The sequence below is a fragment of the Oncorhynchus keta genome, chromosome 27, assembly GCF_023373465.1.
Source record: "Oncorhynchus keta strain PuntledgeMale-10-30-2019 chromosome 27, Oket_V2, whole genome shotgun sequence".
In the NCBI taxonomy this organism is placed as follows: Eukaryota; Metazoa; Chordata; class Actinopteri; order Salmoniformes; family Salmonidae; genus Oncorhynchus; species Oncorhynchus keta.
This window is the reverse complement of record NC_068447.1, coordinates 17,553,701-17,580,388: the sequence shown is the minus strand read 5'-3', so window position 1 is coordinate 17,580,388 and position 26,688 is coordinate 17,553,701.

Genomic DNA, 26,688 nt, shown 5'->3' with positions numbered 1-26,688 from the left:
CTCTCTCTTGTTCTCCTATCCTCCCCTCCTCTCCTCTTGTTCTCCTATCCTCCCCTCCCCTCCTCTCCTCTTTTTCTCCTATCCTCCCCTCCCTCCTCTCCTCTTGTTCTCTATCCTCCTCCCCTCTTCTCCTCTTGTTCCCTATCTCCTCTTGTTCTCCTATCCTCCCCTCCTCTCCTCTTGTTCTCCTATCCTCCCCCCCTCCTCTCCTCTTGTTCTCCTATCCTCCCCTCCTCTCCTCTTGTTCTCCTATCCTCCCCTCCTCCCTCTTCTTGTTCTCCTATCCTCCCCTCCTCCTCTCTCTTGTTCTCCTATCCTCCCCTCCTCTCCTCTTGTTCTCCTATCCTCCCCTCCTCTCCTCTTGTTCTCCTATCTTCCCCTTCCTCTTGTTCTCCTCCCCTCCCCTCCTCTTGTTCTCCTATCCTCCCCTCCTCTCCTCTTGTTCTCCTATCCTCCCCTCCCTCTCCTCTTTTCTCCTATCCTCCTCCCCTCCTCTCCTCTTGTTCTCCTATTCCCCTCCTCTCCTCCTCTTTGTTCTCCTATCCTCCCCCCTCCTCCTCTCCTCTTGTTCTCCTATCCTCCCCTCCTCTCCTCTTGTTCTCCTATCCTCCCCTCCTCTCCTCTTTGTTCTCCTATCCTCCCCTCCTCTCCCTCTTGTTCTCCTATCCTCCCTCCTCTTGTTCTCCTATCCTCCCCTCCTCTCCTCTTGTTCTCCCTATCCTCCCCTCCTCTCCTCTTGTTCTCCTATCCTCCCCTCCTCTCCTCTTGTTCTCCTATCCTCCCCTCCTCTCTCTTTTCCTCTTGTTCTCCTATCCTCCCCTCCCCTCCTCTCCTCTTTTTCTCCTATCCTCCCCTCCTCTCCTCTTGTTCTCCTCCCTCCTCCCCCTCCTCTCCTCTTGTTCTCCTATCCTCCCCTCCTCCTCTTGTTCTCCTATCCTCCCCTCCCCTCCTCTTGTTCTCCTATCCTCCCCTCCTCTCCTCTTGTTCTCCTATCCTCCCCTCCCTCCTCTTGTTCTCCTATCCTCCCCTCCTCTCCTCTTGTTCTCCTATCCTCCCCTCCTCTCCTCTTGTTCTCCTATCCTCCCCTCCTCTCCTCTTGTTCTCCTATCCTCCCCTCCTCTCCTCTTGTTCTCCTATCCTCCCCTCCTCTCCTCTTGTTCTCCTATCCTCCCCTCCTCTCCTCTTGTTCTCCTATCCTCCCCTCCTCTCCTCTTGTTCTCCTATCCTCCCCTCCTCTCCTCTTGTTCTCCTATCCTCCCCTCCTCTCCTCTTGTTCTCCTATCCTCCCCTCCTCTCCTCTTGTTCTCCTATCCTCCCCTCCCCTCCTCTCCTCTTGTTCTCCTATCCTCCCCTCCCCTCCTCTTTTTCTCCTATCCTCCCCTCCTCTCCTCTTGTTCTCCTATCCTCCCCTCCTCTCCTCTTGTTCTCCTATCCTCCCCTCCTCTCCTCTTGTTCTCCTATCCTCCCCTCCTCTCCTCTTTTTCTCCTATCCTCCCCTCCTCTCCTCTTGTTCTCCTATCCTCCCCTCCTCTCCTCTTGTTCTCCTATCCTCCCCTCCTCTTGTTCTCCTATCCTCCCCTCCTCTCCTCTCCTCTCTTGTTCTCCTATCCTCCCCTCCCTCTCTTGTTCTCCTCTTCTCCTATCACTCCCCCTCCTCTCCTCTTTTTCTCCTATCCTCCCCTCCTCTCCTCTTGTTCTCCTATCCTCCCCTCCTCTCCTCTTGTTCTCCTATCCTCCCCTCCTCTCCTCTTGTTCTCCTATCCTCCCCTCCTCTCCTCTTGTTCTCCTATCCTCCTCCCCTCCTCTCCTCTTGTTCTCCTATCCTCCCCTCCTCTCCTCTTGTTCTCCTATCCTCCCCTCCTCTCCTCTTGTTCTCCTATCCTCCCCTCCCCTCCTCTCCTCTTGTTCTCCTATCCTCCCCTCCTCTCCTCTTGTTCTCCTATCCTCCCCTCCTCTCCTCTTGTTCTCCTATCCTCCCCTCCTCTCCTCTTGTTCTCCTATCCTCCCCTCCTCCTCTCCTCTTGTTCTCCTATCCTCCCCTCCTCTCCTCTTGTTCTCCTATCCTCCCCTCCTCCTCTCCTCTTGTTCTCCTATCCTCCCCTCCCCTCCTCTCCTCTTGTTCTCCTATCCTCCCCTCCTCCTCTCCTCTTGTTCTCCTATCCTCCCCTCCTCTCTTGTTCTCCTCTTGTTCTCCTATCCTCCCCTCTCTCTCCTCTTGTTCTCCTATCCTCCCCTCCTCTCCTCTTGTTCTCCTATCCTCCCTCCTCTCCTCTCTTCTTCTCCTCTTGTTCTCCTATCCTCCCCTCCTCTCTCCTCTTTTTCTCCTATCCTCCCTCCTCTCCTCTTGTTCTCCTATCCTCCCCTCCTCTCCTCTTGTTCTCCTATCCTCCCCTCCTCTCCTCTTTTCTCCTATCCTCCCCTCCCTCTCCTCTTGTTCTCCTATCCTCCCCTCCTCTCCTCTTGTTCTCCTATCTCCCTCCCCTCTCCTCTTGTTCTCCTATCCTCCTCCTCCTCTCCTCTTGTTCTCCTATCCTCCCCTCCTCTCCTCTTGTTCTCCTATCCTCCCCCCTCCTCTCCTCTTGTTCTCCTATCCTCCCCTCCTCCTCCTCTCCTCTTGTTCTCCTATCCTCCCCTCCCCTCCTCTCCTCTTGTTCTCCTATCCTCCCCTCCTCTCCTCTTGTTCTCCTATCCTCCCCTCTCCTCTCCTCTTGTTCTCCTATCCTCCCCTCCTCTCTCTCTTGTTCTCCTATCCTCCCCTCCTCTCCTCTTCTTGTTCTCCTATTCTCCCCTCCTCCTCTCCTCTTGTTCTCCTATCCTCCCTCCTCCTCTCCTCTTGTTCTCCTATCCTCCCCTCCCTCTCCTCTTGTTCTCCTATCCTCCCCTCCTCTCCTCTCCTCTTGTTCTCCTATCCTCCCCTCCTCCTCCTCTTGTTCTCCTATCCTCCCCTCCTCCTCTCCTCTTGTTCTCCTATCCTCCCCTCCTCCTCTCCTCTTGTTCTCCTATCCTCCCCTCCTCTCCTCTGGTTGTTCTCTATCCTCCCCTCCTCTCCTCTTGTTCTCCTATCCTCCCCTCCTCTCCTCTTGTTCTCCTATCTCCCCTCCTCCTCCTCCCCTCCTCTCTCTTGTTCTCCTATCCTCCCCTCCTCTCCTCTTGTTCTCCTATCTCCCCTCTCTACTCTCCTCTTGTTCTCCTATCCTCCCCTCCTCTCTCTCCTCTTGTTCTCCTATCCTCCCCTCCTCTCCCTCTTTTCTCCTATCTCCTCTCCTTCTCCTCTTGTTCTCCTATCCTCCCTCCTCTCCTCTTGTTCTCCTATCTCCCCTCCTCTCTCTCTCTTGTTCTCTATCCTCCCTCCCCTCCTCTCCTCTTGTTCTCCTATCCTCCCCTCCTCTCCTCTCCTCTTGTTCTCCTATCCTCCCCTCCTCTCCTCTCCTCTTGTTCTCCTATCCTCCCCTCCTCCTCTCCTCTTGTTCTCTATCCTCCCCTCCCCTCTACTCTCCTCTTGTTCTCCTATCCTCCCCTCCTCTCTCCTCTCTCCTATCCTGTTCTCCTATCTCCCCTCCTCTCTCCTCTTGTTCTCCTATCCTCCCCTCCTCTCCTCTTGTTCTCCTATCCTCCCCTCCTCTCCTCTTCTTGTTCTCCTATCCTCCCTCCCTCCTCTCCTCTTGTTCTCCTATCCTCCCCTCCCCTCCTCCTCTTGTTCTCCTATCCTCCCCTCTCCTCTCCTACCTCTCCTCCCTCTTGTTCTCCTATCCTCCCCTCCTCTTCCCTCTTTCTCCTCTCTACCTCTTCTCCTCTCCTCTTGTTCTCCTCTCCACCTCTCCTCTCCTCTTGTTCTCCTACCTCCTCTCCTCTCCTCTCTTCTCCTCTCCTCCTCTCCTCCTCTCTCTTCCTCTCCATCCTCCCCTCCACCTCTTCTCCTATCCTCCTCTTCTCCTCTTGTTCTCTTCTCCTCTCCTCTCCTCTTGTTCTCCTCCACCTCTCCTCTCTCTCTTCTCCTCCACCTCCTTCTCCACCTCTTCTCCTCCACCTCTTCTCCTCTCCACCTCTTCTCCTCCACCTCTTCTCCTCTCCACCTCTTCTCCTCTCCACCTCTTCTCCTCTCCACCTCTTCTCATCCTCCCCTCCTCCTCCTCTTCTCATCTCCACCTCTTCTCCTCTCCAACTCTTCTCCTCTCCACCTCTTCTCCCCCTCTCCACCTCTTCTTCTCCATCCTCCTCCTCTCCTCTCCTCCCACCTCTTCTCCTCTCCACCTCTTCTCATCTCCACCTCTTCTCCTCTCCCACCTCTTCTCTTCTCCACCTCTTCTCCTCTCCTCTCTTCTCCTCTCCTCCCTCCACCTCTTCTCCTCTCCACCTCTCCTCCACCTCTTCTCACCTCTTCTCTCATCTCCACCTCTTCTTCTCATCCTTTCCTCCTCTCCACCTCTTCTCCTCTCCACCTCTTCTCTCATCCTCTCCACCTCTCCTCTCCTCTTCTCCTCTCCACCTCTCATCTCCACCTCTTCTCCTCTCCACCTCTTCTCATCTCCACCTCTTCTCCTCTCCTCCTTCTCCTCCTCCCCTCCTCCTCTCCACCTCTTCTCCTCTCCACCTCTTCTCCTCTCCTCTTGTCATCTCCACCTCTTCTCCTCTCCACCTCTTCTCCTCTCCACCTCTTCTCCTATCTCCTCTCCCTCCTCCTCTCCTCTTGTTCTCCTATCCTCCCCACCCCCCTCCTCTCCTCTTTTTCTCCTATCCTCCTCCCCTCCCCTCATCTCCTCTTGTTCTCCTATCCTCCCTCCCCTCCTCTCCTCTTGTTCTCCTATCCTCCCTCCCCTCCTATCTCCCTTGTTCTCCTATCCTCCCCCCTCCTCTCCTCTTGTTCTCCTATCCTCCCCTCCTCTCCTCTTTTCTCTATCCTCCCCTCCCTCCTCTTGTTCTCCTATCCTCCCCTCCTCTCCTCTTGTTCTCCTATCCTCCCCTCCTCTCCTCTCCTCTTGTTCTCCTATCCTCCCCTCCTCTCCTCTTGTTCTCCTATCCTCCCCCTCTCCTCTCCTTTTTCTCCTATCCTCCCCTCCTCTACTCTCCTCTTGTTCTCCTATCCTCCCCTCCCCTCCTCTCCTCTTGTTCTCCTATCCTCCCCTCCTCTCCTCTCTCTCTTGTTCTCCTATCCTCCCTCCTCCTCTCTGTCTCCTCTTGTTCTCCTATCCTCCCCTCCCCTCCTCTCCTCTTGTTCTCCTATCCTCCCCTCCCTCCTCTCTCTTGTTCTCCTATCCTCCCCCTCTCCTCTCCTCTTGTTCTCCTATTCTCCCCTCCTCTACTCTCCTCTTGTTCTCCTATCCTCCCCCCCTCCTCTCCTCTTGTTCTCCTATCCTCCCCTCCTCTCCTCTCCTCTTGTTCTCCTATTCTCCCCTTCTCTACTCTCCTCTTGTTCTCCTATCCTCCCCTCCCCTCCTCTCCTCTTGTTCTCCTATCCTCCCCTCCTCTCCTCTCCTCTTGTTCTCCTATTCTCCCCTCCTCTACTCTCCTCTTGTTCTCCTATCCTCCCCTCCCCTCCTCTCCTCTTGTTCTCCTATCCTCCCCTCCACTCCTCTCCACCTCTTCTCCTCTCCACCTCTTCTCCTCTCCACCTCACTCCTCTTCACCTCTTCTCCTCTCCACCTCTTCTCCACTCCCCCTCTTCTCCTCTCCACCTCTCTCCTCTCCACCTCTTCTCCTCTCCACCTCTCTCCTCTCCACCTCTTCTCCTCCACCTCTTCTCCTCCCACCTCTTCTCCTCTCCACCTCTTCTCCTCTCCACCTCTTCTCCTCTCCACCTCTTCTCCACTCCACCTCTTCTCCTCTCCACCTCTTCTCCTCTCCACCTCTTCTCCACTCCACCTCTTCTCCTCTCCACCTCTTCTCCTCCACCTCTTCTCCTCCCACCTCCTCCTCCACCTCTTCTCCTCCCACCTCTTCTCCACCTCTTCTCCACCTCTTCTCCTCTCCACCTCTTCTCCTCTCCACCTCTTCTCATCTCCCTCCTCCTCTCCTCTTCTCATCTCCACCTCTTCTCCACCCACCTCTTCTCCTCTCCACCTCTTCTCATCTCCACCTCTTCTCCTCTCCACCTCACTCCTCTCCACCTCTTCTCCTCTCCACCTCTTCTCCTCTCCACCTCTTCTCATCTCCAACTCTTCTCCTCTCCACCTCTTCTCCTCTCCACCTCTTCTCCACTCCACCTCTTCTCCTCTCCACTCCACCTCTTCTCCTCTCCACCTCTTCTCCTCTCCACCTCTTCTCCTCTCCACCTCTTCTCATCTCCACCTCTTCTCATCTCCACCTCTTCTCATCTCCACCTCTTCTCATCTTCACCTCTTCTCCTCTCCACCTCTTCTCCTCTCCACCTCTTCTCCTCTCCACCTCTCCACCTCTTCTCCTCTCCACCTCTTCTCCTCTCCACCTCTTCTCATCTCCACCTCTTCTCCTCTCCACCTCTTCTCCTCTCCACCTCTTCTCCTCTCCACCTCTTCTCCTCTCCACCTCTTCTCATCTCCACCTCTTGTCATCTCCACCTCTTCTCCTCTCCACCTCTTCTCCTCTCCACCTCTTCTCCTCTCCACCTCCCCTCCTCTCCTCTTGTTCTCCTATCCTCCCCACCCCTCCCCTCCTCTCCTCTTTTTCTCCTATCCTCCCCTCCCCTCCCCTCATCTCCTCTTGTTCTCCTATCCTCCCCTCCCCTCCTCTCCTCTTGTTCTCCTATCCTCCCCTCCCCTCATCTCCTTGTTCTCCTATCCTCCCCTCCCCTCATCTCCTCTTGTTCTCCTATCCTCCCCTCCTCTCCTCTTGTTCTCCTATCCTCCCCTCCCTCCTCTCCTCTTTTTCTCCTATCCTCCCCTCCCCTCCTCTCCTCTTGTTCTCCTATCCTCCCCTCCCCTCCTCTCCTCTTGTTCTCCTATCCTCCCCTCCCCTCATCTCCTCTTTTTCTCCTATCCTCCCATCCTCTTGTTCCCCTATCCTCCCCTCCCCTCCTCTCCTCTTGTTCTCCTATCCTCCTCCCTCATCTCCCTTGTTCTCCTATCCTCCCCTCCCCTCCTCTCCCTTGTTCTCCTATCCTCCCCACCCCTCCCCTCCTCTCCACCTCCTCCTCTCCACCTCACTCCTCTCCACCTCTTCTCCTCTCCACCTCACTCCTCTCCACCTCTTCTCCTCTCCTATTCTCTCCTTTGCTGTCATCTTTCCTCTCCTCTCTCCATTCCTATATATGCCATCCTCTCCACCTCGCTCATTTCCTCCACTCCTCTCTCCTCTCCCTTCCTCACCTTGCTCGTCTCCTCCTCACTCGTCTCCTCCTCGCTCGTCACCTCCTCTCCTCTCTCCTCTCCACTCCTCGCTCGTCTCTCCTCCTCACTTGTCACCTCCTCTCCACTTCTCGCTCGTCTCCTGCTTGCCTCTCCTCCTCACTCGTCTCCTCCTCTCCTCTCCTCCAATCCTCTCTCTTCCTCTCCTTTCTCTCTAATATTCTTCTCTCTTCCTCTCCTCCTCTGAACATTGTCTCTTCATCGTAGTGTCATTCCTCCATTATAGATGGCTGTGGGGCCTGGTTAGCATGCATCAGAGGCTGGGGAGCAAGGCCCATCACCGCTGCTCTGTCTCTCTCATTTATTACCCAGTTTGTTTGCACTCTTATCCGTGGCCTTGCCCCGCCAGACCATCCATCAAACACACACACACAAACACAAACACCTGGCTGCTGACTGCCTGTACGCACCATGAAGACACACTCAACGAGAAGATATAACTCTCTGACTTGTACACCCAGACACTCCTCCTTTCCACTCTCAATCACCTCTCTGCCTCGTACACCCAGACACTCCTCCTTTCCACTCTCCCTCACCTCTCTGCCTCGTACACCCAGACACTCCTCCTTTCCACTCTCACTCACCTCTCTGCCACGTACATCCAGACACTCCTCCTTTTCACTCTCACTAACCTCTCTGGCTCGTACACCCCTCCTTTCCACTCTCCCTCACCTCTCTGCCTCGTACACACAGACACTCCTCCTTTTCACTCTCACTCACCTCTCTGCCACGTACATCCAGACACTCCTCCTTTCCACTCTCACTAACGTCTCTGGCTCGTACACCCAGACACTCCTCCTTTTCACTGTCACTCACCTCTCTGCCTCGTACACCCAGACACTCCTCCTTTCCACTGTCACTCACCTCTCTGCCTCGTACACACAGGCACACCTCCTTTTCACTCTCACTCACCTCTCTGCCACGTACATCCAGACACTCCTCCTTTCCACTCTCACTAACGTCTCTGGCTCGTACACCCAGACACTCCTCCTTTCCACTGTCACTCACCTCTCTGCCTCGTACACCCAGACACTCCTCCTTTCCACTGTCACTCACCTCTCTGCCTCGTACACACAGACACTCCTCCTTTCCACTCTCACTAACGTCTCTGGCTCGTACACCCAGACACTCCTCCTTTCCACTGTCACTCACCTCTCTGCCTCGTACACCCCTCCTTTCCACTATCCCTCACCTATCTGCCTCGTACACACAGACACACCTCCTTTTCACTCTCACTCACCTCTCTGCCTCGTACACCCAGACACCCCTCCTTTCCACTGTCACTCACCTCTCTGCCTCGTACACCCAGACACCCCTCCTTTTCACTCTCACTCACCTCTCTGCCATGTACACCCAGACACTCCTCCTTTTTGACTGTCACTCACCTCTCTGCCTCATACACACAGACACCCCTCCTTTTCACTGTCACTCACCTCTCTGCCTCGTACACCCAGACACTCCTCCTTTTCACTGTCACTCACCTCTCTGCCTCGTACACACAGACACACCTCCTTTTCACTCTCACTCACCTCTCTGCCACGTACATCCAGACACTCCTCCTTTTCACTGTCACTCACCTCTCTGCCTCGTACACCCCTCCTTTCCACTCTCCCTCACCTCTCTGCCTCGTACACCCAGACACTCCTCCTTTTTGACTGTCACTCACCTCTCTGCCTCATACACACAGACACCCCTCCTTTTGACTCTCACTCGCCTCTCTGCCTCATACACCTAGACACTCCTCCTTTTCACTGTCACTCGCCTCTCTGCCTCGTACACCTAGACAATCCTCCTTTTCACTGTCACTCACCTCTCTGCCTCGTACACCTAGACACTCCTCCTTTTCACTGTCACTCACCTCTCTGCCTCGTACACCTAGACACTCCTCCTTTTCACTGTCACTCACCTCTCTGCCTCGTACACCCAGACACTCCTCCTTTTCACTGTCACTCACCTCTCTGCCTCGTACACCCAGACACTCCTCCTTTTCACTGTCACTCACCTCTCTGCCTCGTACACACAGACACACCTCCTTTTCACTCTCACTCACCTCTCTGCCACGTACATCCAGACACTCCTCCTTTTCACTGTCACTCACCTCTCTGCCTCGTACACCCCTCCTTTCCACTCTCCCTCACCTCTCTGCCTCGTACACCCAGACACTCCTCCTTTCCACTGTCACTCACCTCTCTGCCTCGTACACCCCTCCTTTCCACTCTCCCTCACCTCTCTGCCTCGTACACCCAGACACTCCTCCTTTCCACTGTCACTCACCTCTCTGCCTCGTACACCCAGACACCCCTCCTTTTCACTCTCACTCACCTCTCTGCCTCGTACACCCAGACACTCCTCCTTTTCACTGTCACTCACCTCTCTGCCTCGTACACCTAGACACTCCTCCTTTTCACTGTCACTCACCTCTCTGCCTCGTACACACAGACACACCTCCTTTTCACTGTCACTCACCTCTCTCTGCCTCGTACACCCAGACACTCCTCCTTTTCACTGTCACTCACCTCTCTGCCTCGTACCCTTTTCACTGTCCCTCACCTCTCTGCCTCGTACACCCAGACACTCCTTTCCACTCTCCCTCACCTCTCTGCCTCGTACACCCAGCCTCGTACTCCTCCTTTCCACTGTCACTCACCTCTCTGCCTCGTACACCCAGACACCCCTCCTTTTCACTCTCACTCACCTCTCTGCCTCGTACACCCAGACACTCCTCCTTTTCACTGTCACTCACCTCTCTGCCTCGTACACCTAGACACCCTCCTTTTCATTCTCACTCACCTCTCTGCCATGTACACCCAGACACTCCTCCTTTTCGACTGTCACTCACCTCTCTGCCTCATACACACAGACACACCTCCTTTTCACTGTCACTCACCTCTCTGCCTCGTACACCTAGACACTCCTCCTTTTCACTGTCACTCACCTCTCTGCCTCGTACACCTAGACACTCCTCCTTTTCACTGTCACTCACCTCTCTGCCTCGTACACCCAGACACTCCTCCTTTTCACTGTCACTCACCTCTCTGCCTCGTACACCTAGACACTCCTCCTTTTCACTGTCACTCACCTCTCTGCCTCGTACACCTAGACACTCCTCCTTTTCACTGTCACTCACCTCTCTGCCTCGTACACCCAGACACACCTCCTTTTCACTCTCACTCACTCTCTGCCTCGTACACCCAGACACTCCTCTGTCACTGACCTCTCTGCCTACACCCAGACACTCCTCCTTTTCACTGTCACTCACCTCTCTGCCTCATACACCAGACACCACTCCTTTTCACTCTCACTCACCTCTCTGCCATGTACACCCAGACACTCCTCCTTTTTGACTGTCACTCACCTCTCTGCCTCATACACACAGACACCCCTCCTTTTGACTCTCACTCGCCTCTCTGCCTCATACACCCAGACACTCCTCCTTTTCACTGTCACTCACCTCTCTGCCTCGTACACCCAGACACTCATCTATTTCACTCTCACTCACCTCTCTGCCTCGTACACCCAGACACTCATTTATTTCACTGTCACTCACCTCTCTGCCTCGTACACCCAGACACTCATCTATTTCACTGTCACTCACCTCTCTGCCTCGTACACCCAGACACTCCCCCTTTTCACTCTCACTCACCTCTGTACCTCATACACTTTCAACCCTCTTATTTATGTCATACCCTTTGGAAAATGTCTCCTGTTAACGTACTGGCTTCGTCCCTCTTGATATTCTCTCATGTTGTATTGCCGCTCCTCCAACACCTCCTGTAGCCTTTTAACCTCCCGAGAGTCAGAGTGTGACAGAGAGTGTCATTATTGATCTAATCTCCATCCGTCAATATGCATCAATATGTTCTATCTAATAGATGAACAAGTTGCTACCTTCGCAAACGCCTGTCCATTGACCCTGTGGTCCCATAAGTCTGTGATAGAAGCTGTCTTGAAGAGCAGAGAACGAGATGGAAAAACTGTTTTTAATGATCGTTTATTAACAATGCATTGCAATCTATGCTGTGGGAAGACTATATCAATGCACCAAATTCATGCACAAGTTTGGCTGCTTTGCGGCTATCTCAAACAAAATCAAATGATCTATCCCATACCACTTTAATTATTAAATGTAATTGAGACACTCAAAAATGAATATCTTAAATATTCTGGAGGTAACATGTGTTACGTTGTTACGCCCGTCGTCGGAATGAGACCAGAGCACAGAGTGGAACGTGTACCTCTTCTTTATTTAAAATGAAGACCAAAAAACAACAAAAGATAACTGAACGTAAAGTTCTGCAGGGCTCTACAGCTACTGTGCAAAGACAAGATCCCACAAACTAGGGTGGAAAACAGGCTGCCTTAGTATGATTCCCAATCAGAGACAACGATAGACAGCTGCCTCTGATTGGGAACCCTACCCGGCCAACAAAGAAATAGAAACCTAGAATGCCCACCCAAATCACACCCTGACCTAAACAAATAGAGAAATAAACAGGCTCTCTAAGGTCAGGGCGTGACATCCGTGTGGCCATCTGACACCATCACATGGTGAACCATCCATCTTCCTACCAGCTCTCACAGTCTCACGGCAGAATTAGACGATCATTCATATTTCTCAAACGTCAGAATTTGAAGTTATTCCAAACGTCAAATTTAGAACTGTTTAAGGTTACGTTTAGACATTAACTCTGAATGGTAAGGTAAGGGTTAAGTTTAGACATTAACTCTGAATGGTAAGGTAAGGTTTAAGTCTAGACATTAACTCTGAATGGTAAGGTAAGGGTTAAGTTTAGACATTAACTCTGAATGGTAAGGTAAGGGTTAAGTTTAGACATTAACTCTGAATGGTAAGGTAAGGTTTAAGGTCAGACATTAACTCTGAATGGTAAGGTAAGGGTGAGGTTAGACATTAACTCTGAATGGTAAGGTAAGGGTTAAGGTTAGACATTAACTCTGAATGGTAAGGTAAGGGTTAAGGTTAGACATTAACTCTGAATGGTAAGGTAAGGGTTACGGTTAGACATTAACTCTGAATGGTAAGGTAAGGGTTAAGGTTAGACATTAACTCTGAATGGTAAGGTAAGGGTTAAGGTTAGACATTAACTCTGAATGGTAAGGTAAGGGTTAAGGTTAGACATTAACTCTGAATTAGGGTTAAGGTTAGACATTAACTCTGAATGGTAAGGTAAGGGTTAAGGTTAGACATTAACTCTGAATGGTAAGGTAAGGGTTAAGGTTAGACATTAACTCTGAATGGTAAGGTAAGGGTTAAGGTTAGACATTAACTCTGAATGGTAAGGTAAGGGTTAAGGTTAGACATTAACTATGAATGGTAAGGGTTAGAGACATTAACTCTGAATGGTAAGGTAAGGGTTAAGGTGGTAGACATTAACTCTGAATGGTAAGGTAAGGGTTAAGGTTAGACATTAACTCTGAATGGTAAGGTAAGGTTTAAGGTTAGACATTAACTCTGAATGGTAAGGTAAGGGTTAAGGTTAGACATTAACTCTGAATGGTTAGGTAAGGTTTAAGGTTAGACATTAACTCTGAATGGTAAGGTAAGGTTTAACATTAACTCTGTTAACAGACATTAACTCTGAATGGTAAGGTAAGGGTTAAGGTTAGACATTAACTCTGAATGGTAAGGTAAGGTTTAAGGTTAGACATTAACTCTGAATGGTAAGGTAAGGTTTAAGGTTAGACATTAACTCTGAATGGTAAGGTAAGGGTTAAGGTTAGACATTAACTCTGAATGGTAAGGTAAGGTTTAAGGTCAGACATTAACTCTGAATGGTAAGGTAAGGGTTAAGGTTAGACATTAACTCTGAATGGTTAGGTAAGGTTTAAGGTCAGACATTAACTCTGAATGGTAAGGTAAGGTTTAAGGTTAGACATTAACTCTGAATGGTAAGGTAAGGGTTAAGGTTAGACATTAACTCTGAATGGTAAGGTAAGGTTTAAGGTTAGACATTAACTCTGAATGGTAAGGTAAGGTTTAAGGTTAGACATTAACTCTGAATGGTAAGGTAAGGTTTAAGGTTAGACATTAACTCTGAATGGTAAGGTAAGGGTTAAGGTTAGACATTAACTCTGAATGGTAAGGTAAGGTTTAAGGTTAGACATTAACTCTGAATGGTAAGGTAAGGTTTAAGTTTAGACATTAACTCTGAATGGTAAGGTAGGGTTTAAGGTTAGACATTAACTCTGAATGGTAAGGTAAGGGTTAAGGTTAGACATTAACTCTGAATGGTAAGGTAAGGTTTAAGGTTAGACATTAACTCTGAATGGTAAGGTAAGGGTTAAGGTTAGACATTAACTCTGAATGGTAAGGTAAGGGTTACGGTTAGACATTAACTCTGAATGGTAAGGTAAGGGTTAAGGTTAGACATTAACTCTGAATGGTAAGGTAAGGGTTAAGGTTAGACATTAACTCTGAATGGTAAGGTAAGGGTTAAGGTTAGACATTAACTCTGAATGGTAAGGTAAGGGTTAAGGTTAGACATTAACTCTGAATGGTAAGGTAAGGGTTAAGGTTAGACATTAACTCTGAATGGTAAGGTAAGGGTTAAGGTTAGACATTAACTCTGAATGGTAAGGTAAGGGTTAAGGTTAGACATTAACTCTGAATGGTAAGGTAAGTGTTAAGGTTAGACATTAACTCTGAATGGTAAGGTAAGGGTTACGGTTAGACATTAACTCTGAATGGTAAGACATAACTCTGGGTTAAGGTTAGAGACATTAACTCTGAATGGTAAGGTAAGGGTTACGGTTAGACATTAACTCTGAATGGTAAGGTAAGGGTTAAGGTTAGACATTAACTCTGAATGGTAAGGTAAGGGTTAAGGTTAGACATTAACTCTGAATGGTAAGGTAAGGGTTAAGGTTAGACATTAACTCTGAATGGTAAGGTAAGGGTTAAGGTTAGACATTAACTCTGAATGGTAAGGTAAGGGTTAAGGTTAGACATTAACTCTGAATGTTAAGGTAATGGTTAAGTTTAGACATTAACTCTGAATGGTAAGGTAAGGTTTAAGTCTAGACATTTACTCTGAATGGTAAGGTAAGGGTTAAGGTTAGACATTAACTCTGAATGGTAAGGTAAGGGTTAAGTTTAGACATTAACTCTGAATGGTAAGGTAAGGGTTAAGGTTAGACATTAACTCTGAATGGTAAGGTAAGGGTTAAGGTTAGACATTAACTCTGAATGGTAAGGTAAGGGTGAGGTTAGACATTAACTCTGAATGGTAAGGTAAGGGTTAAGTCTAGACATTAACTCTGAATGGTAAGGTAAGGTTTAAGTCTAGACATTAACTCTGAATGGTAAGGTAAGGTTTAAGTTTACTGAATGGTACATTAACTTTACTGAATGGTAAGGTAAGGTTTAAGTCTAGACATTAACTCTGAATGGTAAGGTAAGGTTTAAGTCTAGACATTAACTCTGAATGGTAAGGTAAGGGTTAAGGTTAGACATTAACTCTGAATGGTAAGCTAAGGGTGAGGTTAGACATTAACTCTGAATGGTAAGGTAAGGTTTAAGTCTAGACATTAACTCTGAATGGTAAGGTAAGGTTTAAGTCTAGACATTTACTCTGAATGGTAAGGTAAGGTTTAAGTCTAGACATTAACTCTGAATGGTAAGGTAAGGTTTAAGTCTAGACATTTACTCTGAATGGTAAGGTAAGGTTTAAGTCTAGACATTAACTCTGAATGGTAAGGTAAGGTTTAAGTCTAGACATTTACTCTGAATGGTAAGGTAAGGGTTAAGGTTTGGGATAGGCTTTAAACAAATGTAACTTTTTACTGCTCGATTTGAATTTGCAACCTTTGGAATCAGAGGCAGATGCTTACACTCATCTGCCATTCCTGTCCACAATGCCCAAGCTAAACCCAACACCTACTTGATGGTAACAGAGCTCACTGTTGCCCCTAGTGGCCAATGTCCAGGTCTTTTTCTGACGTCCCCAGACAAGGATGGACGTCGAATACTGACTTGTAATCATGGGTGACCTGGCTGCCATATTCACCTCTTTCCGCAACCCAGACAGCACTGTGCCAGACACATGGATTTTTCACGTTGTCTCAAGGTCGCGGCATTGACCAAAAAGCATCACCTTCCTGTAAAATGTTCCTGTACTAAAACCCTCTTGCCTTCTGATATGGAGCATGCAGCAGGAAGCAATACTGTTAATAGTGTTTAAAGATGGTTTAGAGAGACAGCTTAGAAGTACGTCTGGTGGACGAGTGGAGGAAGGGAAATAGCAAGAAAACTTACAATGTAAACAGGTATAGTATGAAGAGATACATTCATCTTTTCTTAATCATTAATGGAGGTTTTATTCATTTTTCCTCAGGTGTAAACTTTGCCCCAGGGCAAACGCTTAGTAAATAAATCCCAAGGGGCTAAGAGGATAGACAGACAGAATAGTATAGAGGGGGAAAAGAGTGGGAGAGATGGGAAAGAGAAGGGAGGAGGGGGGAGGAGGGCGGAGGGGGAAGAGAGGGGAGGAGGGGGAGGAGAGGGGGAAGAGAGGGGAGGAGAGGGGAGGAGAGGGGGAAGAGAGGGGAGGAGGGGGAGGGGAGGGGGGAAGAGAGGGGAGGAGGGGGAGGGGAGGAGGGAGGAGGGGGGAGGAGAGGGGGAAGAGAGGGGAGGAGGGGGAGGAGAGGGGGAAGAGAGGGGAGGAGGGGGGAGGAGGGGGAGGAGAGGGGGAAGGAGAGGGGGAGGAGAGGGGGAAGAGAAGGGAGGAGAGGGGGAAGAGAGGGGGAAGAGAAGGGAGGAGAGGGGGAAGAGAGGGGAGTAGGGGGAGAAAAGGGGGAAGAGAAGGGAGGAGAGGGGGAAGAGAGGGGAGAGAGGAAGAGAGGGGGAAGAGAGGGGAGGGGGAAGAGAGGGGGAAGAGAGGGGAGGAGAGGGGAGGAGAGGGGGAGGAGAGGGGGAAGAGAGGGAAGGGGAGGGAAATGGAGGGGAGGATGGGGGAGGAGAGGGGAAAGAGAGGGAAGAGGGGGGGAGGAGAGGGGAAGAGAAGGGAGGAGGGGGAAGAGAGGGGAGGAGAGGGGGAAGAGAGGGGGAAGAGAAGGGAGGTGGGGGGGAAGAGAGGGGAGGAGAGGGGAGGGGGAAGAGAGGGGGAAGAGAGGGGAGGAGGGGGAGGAGAGGGGGAAGGGGGAGAGGGAGGGAAAGGGAGGGAAAAAGGGAGGGGAGGAGGGGAGGGGGGAGGGGAGGGGAGGAGGAGAGGGTGAAGAGAGGGAGGAGGGTGGAGGAGAGGGGGAAGAGAAGGGAGGAGAGGGGGAAGAGAGGGGAGGAGGGGGGAGGAGAGAGGGAAGAGAGGGGAGGAGGGGGAGGAGAGGGGGAAGAGAGGGGAGGAGGGGGAGGAGAGGGGGAAGAGAAGGGAGTAGGGGGGAAGAGAGGGGAGGAGAGGGGGAAGAGAGGGGCAAGAGAGGGGAGGAGATGGGAGGAGAGGGAGAGAGAGGGGAAGAGGGGGGGAGAGAGGGGTAATAGAGGAGGAGAGAGAGGTAATAGAGGAGGAGAGATGGGTAATAGAGGGGGAGAGAGGGGTAATGGAGGAGGAGAGAGGGGTAATAGAGGAGGAGAGGGGGGTAATAGAGGAGGAGAGAGGAGATATAGAGGAGGAGAGAGGGGTAATAGAGGAGGAGAGGGGAAATAGAGGAGAGATGGGTAATAGTGGAGGAGAGAGGGGTAATAGAGGAGGAGAGGGGAAATAGAGGAGAGATGGGTAATAGAGGAGAGAGGGGTAATAGAGGAGGAGAGAGGGGTAATAGAGGAGGAGAAAGGGGTAATAGAGGAGGAGAGAGCGGAACAGGGAGGTGTAATAGAGCAGGAGAGAGAGGTAACAGAGGAGGAGAGAGAGGAGGCGAGAGGGGTAATAGAGCAGGAGAGAGGAGTAATAGAGGAGGAGAGAGTGGTAATAGAGGAGGAGAGAGGGGTAATAGAGGAGGAGAGAGGGGTAATAGAGGAGGAGAGAGAGAGGAGGAGAGAGGGGTAATAGAGGAGGAGAGAGGGGTAATAGAGGAGGAGAGAGAGAGGAGGAGATGGGGTAATAGAGGAGGAGAGAGGGTAATAGAGGAGGAGAGAGGGGTAATAGAGGAGGAGAGAGCGGAAGAGGGAGGGGTAATAGAGCAGGAGAGAGGAGTAATAGAGGAGGAGAGAGTGGTAATAGAGGAGGAGAGAGGGGTGATAGAGGAGGAGAGAGGGGTAATAGAGGAGAGGAGGAGAGGGGGTAATAGAGGAGGAGAGAGGGGTAATAGAGGAGGAGAAAGGGGTAATAGAAGAGGGAGAGAGCGGAAGAGGGAGGGGTAATAGAGCAGGAGAGAGAGGTAACAGAGGAGGAGAGAGAGGAGGCGAGAGGGGTAATAAAGCAGGAGAGAGGAGTAATGGAGGAGAGAGGGGTAATGGAGGAGGAGAGAGGGGTAATAGAGGAGGAGAGAGGGGTAATAGAGGAGGAGAGAGGGGTAATAGAGGAGGAGAGAGAGGAGGAGAGAGGGGTAATAGAGGAGGAGAGAGGGGTAATAGAGGAGGAGATAGGGTAATAGAGGAGGAGAGAGGGGTAATAGAGGAGGAGAGAGCGGAAGAGGGAGGGGTAATAGAGCAGGAGAGAGGAGTAATAGAGGAGGAGAGAGGAGTAATAGAGGAGGAGAGAGGAGTAATAGAGGAGGAGAGAGTGGTAATAGAGGAGGAGAGAGGGGTAATAGAGGAGGAGAGAGAGGAGGAGAGAGGGGTAATAGAGGAGGAGAGAGGGGTAATAGAGGAGGAGAGAGGGGTAATAGAGGAGGAGAGAGGGGTAATGGAGGAGGAGAGAGGGGTAATAGAGGAGGAGAGAGGGGTAATAGAGGAGGAGAAAGGGGTAATAGAGGAGGAGAGAGCAGAGGAGAGAGGGGTAATAGAGCAGGAGAGAGGGGTAATGGAGGAGGTGAGAGGGGTAATAGAGGAGGAGAGAGCGGAGGAGAGAGGGGTAATAGAGGAGGAGAGAGGGGTAATAGAGGAGGAGAGAGGGGTAATAGAGGAGGAGAGAGGGGTAATGGAGGAGGTGAGAGGGGTAATAGAGGAGGAGAGAGCAGAGGAGAGAGGGGTAATAGAGGAGAAGAGAGGGGTAATAGAGGAGGAGAGAGGGATAATAGAGGAGGAGAGAGGGGTAATGGAGGAGGAGAGAGGGGTAATAGAGGAGGAGAGAGCGGAGGAGAGAGGGGTAATAGAGGAGGAGAGAGCGGAGGAGAGAGGGTAATAGAGGAGGAGAGAGCGGAGGAGAGAGTGGTAATAGAGGAGGAGGAGAGAGGGGTAATAGAGGAGGAGAGAGGGGTAGTAGAGGAGGAGAGAGGGATAATAGAGGAGGAGAGAGGGGTAATGGAGGAGGAGAGAGGGGTAATAGAGGAGAGAGGGATAATAGAGGAGGAGAGAGGGGTAATGGAGGAGGAGAGAGGGGTAATGGAGGAGGAGAGAGGGGGAAATTTTATAAACTTATTTTATAAACTTATTTCATCAACATTTTATCAACATGTAGAATGCGTTCAGAAAGTACTCAGACACTTTGACATTTTCCACATTTTGTAAACATTACAGCCTTATTGTTTTAAATGTAATTGTTTTCCCCCCTTCAATCTGAACACAATACCCCATAACGACAAAGCAAAAACAGGTTTTTAGAAATGTTGACTATTTTATTAAAGATAAAAAACTGAAATATCACATTTACATAAGTATTCAGACTCTTTACTCAGTACTTTGTAGATGCACCTTCGGCAGTGATTACAAACTTGATTCTTCTTTGGTTTGACGCTGCAAGCTTGGCCCACCTGTATTTGGGGAGATTCTCCCATTCTCCTCTACTGATCCTCTCAAGCTCTGTCAGGTTGGATGGGGAGTGTTGCTGCACAGCTATTTTCAGGCCACTCCTGAGTTGTCTTGGCTGTGTGCTTAGGGTCGTTGTCCTGTTAGAAGGTTAACTAACCTTCACCCCAGTCTGAGGTCCTGAGTGCTCTGGAGCAGGTTTTCATCAAGTATCTCTCTGTACTTTGCTCCATTCATCTTTCCCTCAAACCTGACTAGTCTCTCAGTCCCTGCCGCTAAACAACATCCCCACAGCATGTTGCCACCACCATGCTTCACCGTAGGGATGGTGCCAGGTTTCCTCCAGACGTGACACTTGGCATTCAGGCCAAAGAGTTCAATCTTGGTTTCATCAGACCAGAGAATCTTGTTTCTCATGGTCTTTTGGTGCTTTTACTGAGGAGGGGCTTCCGTCTGGCCACTCTACCATAAAGGCCTGATTGGTGGAGTGCTGCAGAAATGGTTGTCCTCCTGGAAGGTTCTCCCATCTCAACAGAAGAACTCAGGAGCTCTGTCAGAGTGACCATTGGGTACTTGGTCACCTCCCTGACCAAGGACCTCCCCCATTGCTCAGTTTGGCTGGGCGGCCAGCTCTAGAAAGAGTCTTGGTGGTTTCAAACTTCCGTTTAAGAGTGATGGAGGCAACTGTGTTCTTGGGGACGTTCAATCCTGCAGACATTTTGTGGTACCCTTAACCAGATCTGTGCCTCGACACAATCCTGTCTCTGAGCTCTACGGACAATAACTTTGACCTCATTGCTTGGGGTTTGCTCTGACATGCACTGTCAACTGTGTGACCTTACATAGACAGGTGTGTGCCTTTCCAAATCATGTCCAATCAGTTAAATTTACCACAGGTGGATTCCAATCATGTTGTAGAAACATCTCAAGGATGATCAATGGAAACAGAATGCACCTAAGCCTAATTTCGTGTCCCATAGCAAAGGGTCTGAATACTTATGTAAAAAGGTATTTCTGTTTTATATTTTTAATACATTTGCTCAAATTCGTAAAAACCTGTTTTCACTTTGTCATTATGGGGTATTGTGTGCAGATTGATGAGGAGAAAAAATAATTGCATCCATTTTAGAATAAGGCTGTAACGTTACAAAATGTTGGAAAAGGGAAGGAGTCTGAACATTTCCGAATGCACTGTAAATGCACACATATTATTCACACAAACACTGTACAAACAAAGACTGTCCACATACACATACACACACACACACATCCAGAGCCACACAGCCACTGAGAGGCCAAGGGAGGCTTGAACTTGGACAGACATGGCATGTTTGGGGGCCAGCTGCCAGAGAATGAAGGATCTTCCTCCAGATTCACTTGTTATTGTGCTGTCCGGGTGACAAGTATACCTATAGAGTGAGTATTTATTTCCAGAATGTTTTGTTCCGTTTTCCTGCAATGATGAATGTTTCTTTTATAAATCCATCGCTGGGGCTTTTAAACCATAAACAATATTTCTCCGGCCCCAGATTCCTTGTGCAGCAGTCTTGGGGAACCTTGAGTCTTCCCACCTCTGATTTAATGGCTCGTAATTCCTGAAAGACTATCCTTCTTCCATATCCGCCGCTCCGATGCTCCAGCCTTCCGTTAGGTTACAGCAGCCCTTCCCCCCCTGCTCTGCGCTGCCTCCCAGACTCTGCTCCCCTCCAGGCCTCCGGTGAGACGGAGACTGTAGCCAGCAGGGGACTACAGTGGAAACACCTCAGCCAGAAAGTTCAGCCCTTCCCCCCCTGCTCTGCGCTGCCTCCCAGACTCTGCTCCCCTCCAGGCCTCCGGTGAGACGGAGACTGTAGCCAGCAGGGGACTACAGTGGAAACACCTCAGCCAGAAAGTTCAGCCAGGTCCCCGCCCTGTCACTGTCACTGTCACTGTCACTGGCACCCCTGCTCTGGGTAGTGTCCCATCGACACAGATCTAAAATCAGATTACCTATACCTTTATCTTAACAAGGGCCTAGTGTCCTTGGGGAAATGTCATGCTACTCCAGAAAAGATCCCCCTGTAAGTGTCTGGATTAGAAACCAGGCTGCTTCTGCTTTAGCCAACTCCTCTTCTACTGTATCTATTTGTCTGGTTGCAATGCAGTGGGTTCAATGTTCAGTCATCAATACTAGAGGGACCCGTCTGCAGTCTATTAAAAGGCTCCAAAAGGCTCAGAAAGGATTCATTTCGGCTGTGTGGGTTTCTGACTAGAAAAGTGCTGTAAAGTAGTTTGCAGACAAGGGAGGGAGGCAGGGAATAACATACATGCTCCAGCTCATTTTAAATAGCCAGTAAATACACAACACTGGCAGACAACAAAGTAAAACAACAAAAGAGAGCAACAAGAAAACAATCACTAGGCCGGTATCTCTAATTGTATCCTCCTCGTGCTTCATGTTTAATCCCTGGTTCCTCGCCTGGCCTTCATTAACTATGGATGAATTAATTATCCTGCATAGTCAACCCAGGCAGATAAAACACATCCTATTCCTCAATACATTCTCTCTCTCTATCCTCTCTCCTCTCTCTTCCTCTCAGTTACCTCCCTCTTTCCTCTCTCCTCTCTCTTTCCTCTCTCCTCTCTCTTTCCTCTCTCTCATTTCTCTCATCTTACCTCCCTTTCTCCTCTCTTTCCTCTCTCCTCTCTCTTACCTCCCTCTCTCCTCTCTCTTACCTCTCCTCTCTCTTCCCCTCTCCTCTCTCTTACCTCCCTCCTCTCTCTTACCTCCCTCTCTCCTCTCTCTTTCCTCTCTCCTCTCTCTTCCCTCTCTCTCCTTTCTCTCCTCTTTATCTTACCTCCCTTTCTCCTCTCTCTTTCCTCCCTCCTCTCTCTTACCTCTCTCTCTCCTCTCTCTTTCCTCTCTCTCTCTCTCTCCTCTCTCTTTCCTCTCTCCTCTCTCCTTTCTCTCTCTCCTCTCTCCTCTCTTTATCTTACCTCCCTTTCTCCTCTCTCTTTCCTCTCTCCTCTCTCTTACCTCTCTCTCTCTCTCTCCTCTCTCTTTCCTCTCTCCTCTCTCCTTTCTCTCTCTCCTCTCTCCTTTCTCTTCTATTATGTCCTGTTTTCCCTTAATTGTATTGTTTGTTCGTCGTGTCGATAGCAGGATTCATTTCACTATAGATCAGGCTTATTGAGCGTCTCATCAATGTTATTTCATTTCTGTACGGTGCTAATTATAGGAGAACAGGGCAGAGCAAATTACACTGTTACATGCCTCGCTTGCTTTCCAATAAAAGTGGGAGAAAACAACATTAATTCCCTTTTAGTTGCCCTGTTTGGTGAAGTCAATTCAGCCTGTTATATGTGTGTCTATCTATCTGTGTCGCCACGCTGGGCGATCTGGGAGAGGAGGGCTAAAAGTGATGGCTAGACCTGGAGTGTCGTCTCTACTTCTAAATTACATGCATTATTCTAACCCTTTCCCCTCTGCCAAATGCCATCTCTCTCTTTTTATCTCTCTCCCTCTCTCTTTTTGTCTGTCCCTCGCTCCATCACCCCACCCCCCCTCACCCCCCTCATCTCTCTTTTCTTGGCTCTCTCTTCATTTGGGATGAGGGGGAGGGTGAAGTTCATAAACAATTAACCGTCCCAGTAAGTGATACACTTGAGCACTAACAGACCTGAATTGGCATGTGGTATAAATAAATTAATAAATTAATAAATTATGTTCGTTAACTGAAGGAAGGTTAGACATGACTGTGTAGAAACACCCCACTGTAGCTAACGCCAGAGCAGTCCTTTTACAGTGAGAGCAGTCCTTTTACAGTGAGAGCAGTCCTTTTACAGTGACAGAATCTAGAACAGAAAACGGTCTATGAGCTATCAATCCATATTAAGTATGATAATGCATTGATATCGCCTAAAGCAAGTACTGGTTATTCTATAATCTGTTGTAAACTTTTTACTGCGTGTTTCTGTGTGTTTTGGGTTGTTTTTAAAGCATTCATAATTACACTTTCCAGTAAGATAGACATTAAAATAAAGGAAAGACACACACAGCTCCAACAGTTTACAAGCCCAGCCTTGTGTCCTGTGCTAGCCTAACACAGTTATCCCCTAACCCTCCTGTCTCCCCTCATCCCTCCCTCCCTCCCTCCCTCCTCCCCTCCCCTCCCCTCCCTCCCTCCCTCCCTCCCTCCCTCGCTCCTCCCCTTCCTTCCTCCCTCCCTCCTCCCCTACCTCCCTCCCTCCCTCCATCCTCCCCTCCCTCCCTCCCTCCCTCCATCCCTCCCTCCCTCCCTCCCTCCATCCTCCCCTCCCTCCCTCCCTCCCTCCATCCTCCCCTCCCTCCCTCCCTCCCTCCCTCCCTCCCTCCCTCCCTCCCTCCCTCCCTCCCCTCCCTCCTTTCCTGGTACAGTCCTCTAATGAACTGAAAGGTCAGAGCACTAGTAAAACTATTAGCAGAAATGAATCTCTCAGATGTGTTAATGCACTTTTAATTCCTGTTAGCAAATTTCATCCCCCAGCAGTTTGCTGGCTGCTAATGAGAAATAAAACGTTGTGCTCTGAGGGAGGGGAGGGGGGCTGCAGGGTCGACGGTCCGACTGTTCTACAACTCACCACACACACACAATGCACCACACGCACATATTATACAGACACACACAGTTCCAGTATGTGCAAACACACACACCGTGGGCGCGCTGGGTGTTATTCACGGGCCGGGGCCTGTTCTCATCCCTGTGATTCTGCAGGGTTAATTAAAGAGCACATCTCCATCTGTTCTCACTCAGGCTCAACTCTATCTCACACACACACACACACACACACACACACACACACACACACACACACACACACACACACACACACACACACACACACACACACACACACACACACACACACATCACACACACACACCCTTTCCATCACACACACACACCCTCTCCATCACACACACACACCCTTTCATTCAAACACACACATCACACACACACACACACACACCATCAAACACACACACACACCATCACACACACACACACACACACACACACACACACACACACACACACACACACACACACACACACACACACACACCCTTTCCATCAAACACACACCCTCTCCATCACACACATACTATACCACTTTCCTCTCAATCTCCCCCCACCCCGTCCGTCTCTCGCTCTCTCTGAGGGTCGAGATGATCTGACTGATGGGGTGAGGGTGTGACCCCGATGTCTTGGAGCCACCAGAGAGACACACAAAGGAAGTCACTTATTAAACTAAACAGTCATTCATAGTATCTGTCATCGAGATGTGGAACATGTTTTTACGAGACCTACCTCTTCATTCAAACAGTCCAGTTGACTTTGGAGTTGCTATGAAACCCGAAACAGTGTCTACGGTCAGATTCTGCTATCCCTCCCCTACAATCTCTCCACTGATAAAAACCCTCTCCTAAAACATGCCCCCCATCCTCTATAGCATGTCCCCCTGCTACCTTCCTTGGAGGAGACAGAGAAACAGGAAAGCCTATAGAGGGGAGCGAACGGAGACATTCCATTAGCAAACTGGCCCTTTTAATCAATAAAGAGATCAAATATATTTTAATCAAATACATATTTCCTTGTTTGTGTAATGCCCCGGCCTCCGTCGCCATGCACATCATGTTTAAACGGTGAAAAGGAGGCCTAATGCACTGGGTCTCCTCGTCCATATGAACACAAAACACAGGCAGTCAGCAGAAATGTACACCTCCCAGCACAGCCCAGCACACGGACGCCAAATTACATTAGGAGGGCTGTATTAAAGGCAAATTGCATCCTGTAAACTCAAATATTAGCCACACACAGACCGGGCTTCAACCCGCTTACTCTCCCCATACACAAATACAGACAAACACATACACTTATCCACACACACACACACACACGTAAACACACAACACTAGCACCAGTCATGGGGCTATTAGAATATTAGCGTCTAGGCTGCTTGTTGGACACGCAGGTATCCGCTAGCCGCGGCTAAAGCTTCCCAATGAGATTAGAGGGGTAACCGGAACCTCTCCCTGCCAAGCAGACTGAGCTCACTCTGTGATAACGAGGTGGGAGGTGGTGTGTGGGCTGGATCAGGTTCCCGGGGCTCGGGTGGGTCAAATGCCTATTGACACTTAATAGAGTGAGGTGAGACAAAGAAGTACGTGTCTGTGTTGGAGGTGGGGGGGGGGGGTGCAGGCTCGCAGGCACTTCATCTCTTCTTTAGTTGCGCTTCTCATTTTGGATTTAAATCAAACATTGTCTGAGGTCTATGGACTCTGCATCTGTGTGTGTGAGTGTGTGAGTGTGTGTGTGTGTGTGTGTGTGTGTGTGTGTGTGTGTGTGTGTGTGTGTGTGTGTGTGTGTGTGTGTGTGTGTGTGTGTGTGTGTGTGTGTGAGTGAGTGAGTGAGTGAGTGAGTGAGTGAGTGAGTGAGTGAGTGAGTGGGAGTGAGTGAGTGAGTGAGTGAGTGAGTGAGTGAGTGAGTGAGTGAGTGAGTGAGTGAGTGAGTGAGAGAGAGAGATGCATTTACTGCAGTGCACACACACACGTACACACACTTACATACAGACAGGGGCGAAACAGCAGCTCCACTAATAGTGATTCATGCTTTCCGTCAGCCCCCCTGACAGCAATGGTTCGATCCGCTGTTCAATGCGCTGTAGCAGCAACACAGGCCAGGGCAACATCATCATAACTGCTGGGCAGGGGGGTCTGGGGGCTGACGTATTGATCTGCCTTCAGTTAGGAGATTGAGCTGAAGGGGGAGACTGAATCTGGAAATGAGAGAGGAAAAGGGAAGGAAGGAGGGAGGAGGGTGAGAGGGATGAGAGAGGGACAGTGGGTGATCAGATAGCGATCATAGGTGCTAATGTGTAGATTGAGATAAACTCAGAATGGGACAGGATACAGGACCTGGTAAAACAATATTAAACACTAATTTAGTCCTCTAGTCCCCCATTTACTCAGACTTTTGGCAACATTCAACACCCTTTTCCCATACAATTTCAATAAAGATAGTGATCGCTGACGGCCAAACAAAGTGATATAGCTTCAGTAGGCTTCTCCTCCCTCTCTGCCTATCTCTCTCCACCTATCTCTCTCCGCCTATCTCTGTCTGCCTATCTCTCTCCATCTATCTCTCTGCCTATCTCTGTCTGCCTCTCTCTCCACCTATCTCTCTCCACCTATCTCTGTCTGCCTATCTCTCTCCACCTATCTCTCTCCGCCTATCTCTCTCCATCTATCTCTCTGCCTATCTCTGTCTGCCTCTCTCTCCACCTATCTCTCTCCGCCTATCTCTGTCTGCCTATCCCTGTCTGCCTATCTCTCTCCATCTATCTCTCTCTGCCTCTCTCCACCTATCTCTCTCCGCCTATCTCTCTCCACCTATCTCTGTCTGCCTATCTCTCTCCACCTATCTCTGTCTGCCTCTCTCTCCACCTATCTCTCTCCGCCTATCTCTGTCTGCCTTTCTCTCTCCATCTATCTCTCTCCGCCTATCTCTGTCTGCCTATTTCTCTCCATCTATCTCTCTCCGCCTATCTCTGTCT